This window comes from Thunnus albacares, chromosome 3, assembly GCF_914725855.1.
Source record: "Thunnus albacares chromosome 3, fThuAlb1.1, whole genome shotgun sequence".
Taxonomy (NCBI): Eukaryota; Metazoa; Chordata; class Actinopteri; order Scombriformes; family Scombridae; genus Thunnus; species Thunnus albacares.
The window spans coordinates 13,775,560-13,781,641 of record NC_058108.1 but is presented as its reverse complement, the minus strand read 5'-3'; the positions used below and the strand labels follow the sequence as shown (position 1 = coordinate 13,781,641).

Genomic DNA, 6,082 nt, shown 5'->3' with positions numbered 1-6,082 from the left:
CTTAGAATGAGCCTTTATATCTATATAGGGAGCAGGTCCTCTTCCATGGAGCCCACCATGTTTCTACAGTAGCCAAGAACAGACAAACTAAACACGTTTTCAAGGGGACCTTTCACATTTTTCGTGAGATTCGCAGCCACTGTAGGTTCTCCTACATGCATGGAAGGGGAGGGGGGGGGGGGGCGATATCAGTTATCTGCAACCTAACCCCTAGATGCAGCCAAAGGGTGCATCATAAATAATGAAAGTGTGGAAATTTGTCACATCATACAAATATTTAGTGTCTATTTTTGATGAGCATCTCAAATTTGACACAGAGAATATTGTGAAGCGGGGGCAACAGGGAATTCACCTTCTCCGCAAACTAAATTCCTTTTCTGTCAGGCCTGTCAACCTTTGTCGTTTTTATCATTCTTTTATTGAGAGTCTTCTAAGTTTTTCTTTTATCTGCTGGTTTCACAGCCTCACAGTAAAGGATAGAAACAGCCTGAACAGCAATGTTAAAATCTGTTCTAAAATCATCGGAGTTAAATAAAGAGACCTGAATTCTTTCTGCAATCAACAAATCCTCCGGAAAGCAACAAGTATTTTGGCTTCTTCTGGACATGTTCTTGCAAGTGAATTTTCTGTTACCATCAGGGTGTCGTTATGTTTTACCTGCTTGCAAAACTAACCCCCATTTAAAATTGTTTATCCCCTCTGCAATCCAACTTTTAAATGCTACGTAGGTTCGATCTGATCTTTTATTGTGTTTATCGAGTTTATTTATCATTTACAGATCTCGTTTCCACATTTTAGCTCCTTGGTGTATTTATTTGTTTGTATGTTGTTGTATGTTACTGTGTTTTTTTTTCTGTATACAACAAACTGCCCGTAACTAACTGCCCCTTGTGGGATTAATAAAGTTGTTTTGAGTTCGAGTTAAATCCTACACACCACTCCTTTAAGAGCACAAATAAGTGTTTTGAGGGAGCGCTTTGCAATTTGAGGGCACAAATGACTGACTGTAGCTAAAGATTTGTTAGAGTCTACAGCCACTCTAGCAGCTCTCTGAGGCTGTACTTATGCTGTCAACATGCTAACATGCTCACAATGACAATGTCAACACCCTGAAGTTTAATAGATATAATGTTGATGGTTAATCATTATTTCCTTATTTCACCATGTTAGTATGCTAACATTTTCTAATAAGCGCTGAACAGTACGGCTGAGTCTGATGGGAAAGTCATTCGTTTTGTAGGTATTTGGTCATAACTAATTAAACATTTAATATGATGATGCTACTAGGGAAGCAGTCAGGGATCACCAAAGTCATAACAATGGATATCTGAACTATTTTTGTCACCCACATAGTTGTGTCAAATGAAAATCAGGGGTCTGACCAAAGTCATTAAGATTCATCTGGGAACCAAGAATGTCTGAACCAAATTTCACAATAATTAATATCTGTTGAGACCGAAATGGTGAAAAGAAAGATAAACAGTGTAAGAAAAAAGGACCAGAGACGTCTGTCAGTCCAAACTTCTAATTAAACGGTTTAATCTGGGTGGAGTACATTTATGCGATATTAAGAATCAACATAATGTACTTTCTGTGTACTTTTAAATATTTAATCTCAGAGCCTTCTCTATAAAAAAAAGAAGATTCTTACCTTATAAATAGGTAAACAAAGTCAATTATAGAAAAGTCAGACTGAACCTCCAACCTTATGCAGACAGTTAGCTATAGCTGCTGCTATCACACAGTAAGACACACAGACAGGAGCTTAAATGATAGAACCTTGTCACCTGACACCAAGACAAAGGCAACCAATGACAAATTACAGCTAACCAGTATTGATCCAACACTTGTGAAAAAGCACAGCCGCCGAGAGTGACACCAACGCTAACAATGTCAAACCACAGACAGAAGCGAACCAGTATTGATACGATGTTTAGCAGGAAGGAGAACGAAACCAGCGACAAAACAATGTATCCCTGACTGTGACACAAATGTTTGCAGTGACAAATAACATCTGAGGTGCAAACAGAGGGGGCAGGCGGAGTGACGGCTGACTGGCTCTCTGCGTTAGACACTAACAATGACAGACTCCCAGCTGGAAGAGTGACACAGTGTGGGTGCTCGCTTCAGGGTGAGGTCAAATCACATCACAGGCTACATCTGTTCCACAGAGAGCGCTGTCACTTCTGGGCTGAACAAACTCTCTTCTTCCTGTTCTCTCGCTCTGTGCTTCACTCTTTACTCTGACTCATCTCGCTCACTAGTTTTTTTTTTTGTTTTAAACACCACCTCCTTCAGATTTAATGGAGAGGAGCTGCTGAGATACAACACACATGCTCAATGCCGTCACTCCCCGGGGAATAACTCATGCTGCTCTGTGATATTGAGATTGCTAAGCCTCGTGGCTAAAAAGCTGGAAAAGACAATTATCTTTTTTTTTCTGCCTAAATCAATACTCATTTTACTGTATCTTCAACATTGGTGTTAAATGTGTGCTGGCATTATTATTGTTGTAATTAAGTGCTCAATGTGATGTTAAATGTGCAAATGTCAACACAGAGAACTGTTTTATTCTTATGGGTTCTTATATAGAGGCAGGAAATGAAGGGTGTAAATGTCATATAAATGTGTCTATTGACAGAAGAGGTCCTGATGGTACAAACAACAGCCTGGTCCTAACATCCTAATTAGCACTGACAGCTTAACAGATATGTGCACACACACAAACTACCCCCCTGTCCACTAAACCTACACTTGTAAAAACACAATCACACATATAAACATGCGGATGAAGACACAACCCTCCTCCCTCCTCCGAGTAAATAGGACTGGCCATTCCAACCTCAGTCTGCAATCATATCCACTGTGCCACGTAAACAAACTAGCGCCTGACTGACAACCTCAGCCTCTCTAGCCCAAACAGCACCCTCCTCCTTTCCCGCTGAATCTGGCCCTCACATGGAGGAATACGAGCTCCATCTGCACTCTGCGAGCAGGGGAGGAGCACAGAGTCGTGACCCCAGAAACTCTCTGGACCTGACCCTACTTTTAAAAAAACATGTCTGACATCTATGCCCCCCATTAACACAAGGTAAGATGAATCAGTGTTTGGATTCTATTGAGATGAACTGAAAAAAAAAAGTAATTTAATCTATTGGGTGAACTGATCCCAATTTTTTTTAACTGCACAGGGTTCAACATTACTAATGGCCCAATGGCCCAGGGACAGTAACAGTTTATGCAGGGCAAATTGATTGGCCAGGGCCCGTGATAGCCAATCAAAGTAATGGGTAAGTCCCTTGTAAAAAACAAACAGTAACCCAGCCACAGAGAAGCACCAGCAGCATGTCACAGAATGCATGGCAGAGAAGCCTTGTGGGCAGCTCAAGCCTCAGCCCAGTGGAGGAAGAGGTAGCTCACATGCCTGCTAACGTTAGCCTGCCCACTCTGGGGGATAACAAAAAATATAGTTGGTGTATGTAACATAACCGACACTATATGGTCACCTCAGCTTGTGTTATTTTCTGTTGCTGTATCAGCTGTGAGAGCTACTGTACTATGCACATAATAGCAATTTAATTGCTGTGTGTAGCTCTGTGTAGCTTTCTGCTTTCTGCTCTGAATAACTCCATCGAATTTTGGAAAGTAACGGCGCTTTTTGTCCCCAGCTCATATACACTCAGCTAGATTTAACCTTTTCTTATTACCTATACCTACCTATTCTTGCATTACCTTATCTGTCTGTGTTGCCACTGGACAGCGAGCTGTGAGGCTGTTTGAAAACACTTGTGCTAAAAACACAAGTTTTTAGCTCATGTCAAGCCCGTTGTTTTTGTCCCTCTATTGTTTTTTCAAACACAATGTCTCTGCCTTAGTGCATTTCAAATGCTTTTTACAGTATTGACAGATTTACTGAAATGTAATTCCTTGTTGATGCAGTTATAACAAGCAGCAACCTCCAGGGCCGAAAAATGAAGCCAGCACGGAAATGCCAAAAACTGCAGTTCCTCGAATGGCCACTTGAGGCTGACTCCAAAAGCGAGTCATTCCCCATAGACCGCCATGTTAAAATGCCCAACTTTACAGCAGAAATAAACATGTTTACAGCCTGGTATGAAAAGCAGTTTTGGTCTTTATAGGCAATTTCCCTGCTCATGACAACTGTAAGGGGGTGAATTTTTATATAACTCACCCATTAATTTTATTAAGGCTTAAGTTATGCATAATTAAGGGATTGACAGAGTACAGCCGTAGCCTTCGCTATTTCAGTGTGTTTTCAGTTCATGAAAATTAATTGTAACATTTTGGTGGCCTTAAAAATTCTTCTTCATTTACTGATCCAATATGTGCCTAATTTTATATTTTGCACATTTGTGTAAATGGTAAATGGACTGTACTTGTATAGCACCTTTCTAGTCTTCCGACCACTCAAAGCGCTTTTTACACTACGAATCACATTCACCCATTCACACACATTCATACACTGAATGGGTACAGGGGCTACCATGCAAGGTCCCAACCTGCCCATCAGAGAAAGCTAACCATTCACACACATTCATACACTGATGGCACAGCCATCAGGAGCAATTTGGGGTTAAGTGTCTGCCCAAGGACACATCGGCATGTGGACTGGAGGAGCTGGGAATCGAACCGCCGATCTTCCGATTAGTGGATGACCTGCTCTACCTCCTGAGCCACAGCTGTTGTAAAATATAAACATTGCATATCCATAACTTAAGGAAAACAACTAAATCTAAAGGGAACTTCACCGTTGTACATATTATGTATACAATGAATAAATCCCCAAAATAATGGAAAAAAAGTTATTTTAATATTTTTGGCTGCTGGGCCAGTGAAAATATACAGTAAAACTCTGATCTACTGGCCAAGTGGGCCAGTGGGGAAAAAATGGAACAGAAATGGAAATGGAACAAAACATTGGACTCTGCTGCAGCTCCAATATGTGATGCAAATCATCATGCCACTACATGTGAAACGGCCTGCAACAGAGATTACTTGTAACAAATGACCCTGGAAGGACTTGAACCAGAAACACTGCAGTAACATGGCGTGCATATCGGACTGCTCATCCACCAAGACATACCACTTCACTTCAATAGCACTTCAGTAATCTCTTTTACTGATCTAATATTGCACAATAGTCAATACAGTTTACATTTGCTTTTCAAAACACCCTCTGTTTCTTGAGAAAAATAGTCTAGTGCTGAGGAGGCATGATGCATTTAACATCTCCAGCAACAACAACAATTTCTTTAGAAGAAATCAGCAGGGTAGCTGTTGAAATAAGTAGTAAAAAAGATCACTGCTCCCAATTAAGAGTGGTTGGGAAATAGTTTTCTTTCTGAGAATTGGATGAGAAGATTGATATCAACCTCACGTCTGTGCATGAGCCAGCTTGAGCCAGATGGGGTCAAGATATATTTAGCCTAGCTTAGCATAGAGACAGCTAACCTGGCTCTGTCTAAACTTCAAAACTATACCTAACAACTCCTAAAAAGCTCACTAAGAAACAAGTTGTCCCTCATCTGCCTAATCCATACACAGATATCTAAAAACAACAGTCTGTGGTTTTAGAGGGAGTTCAATCTTTTGTGACAAACAGTAGTTACCTGTCCAGCCAGCATTCTGTGCAGCACTTCTGGCTACAGCAAGGGTCAACAGATACGGTCTATGAGCACACAATTTGGTTTTGGGCTCTCTACCGGTACAATGATACCAAACCTGACAACCTCATTGTAATGTCAAGACTCTGGGAGAGTCCCTGCACCTGGATGTTGTTTGTTCAATACAGCATGCAACTCCAAAAGTCACAAATTGTAATTTTTAGATTACTGTTTACAACATATACAGATTAAACAAGCATGTAAATGAGTGATGGTTGTAGGTACCGCTAGGCAAGGTTTTTTTTAACTTTGAACAGAGCCAAGCTAGCTAGTATTTCCTATAAAATTGAACTATTCCTTTAAACTTCAAAAAGGACAGCAATATCAAATATATATAGAAAGTATAGAGAAGTATATAGAGGAGATGCCACAGTACTGGAGTCGGCACACAGTTTGAA

At 40.6% G+C, this 6,082-nt stretch overlaps 1 protein-coding gene across 3 annotated transcripts in view; it reads right to left on the bottom strand.

Annotated features, from left to right (window-relative positions):
- sh3pxd2aa (SH3 and PX domains 2Aa) overlaps positions 1-6,082 on the bottom strand; it is a 110,174-nt gene that overhangs the window by 47,713 nt on the left and 56,379 nt on the right. The window lies entirely within an intron of this gene.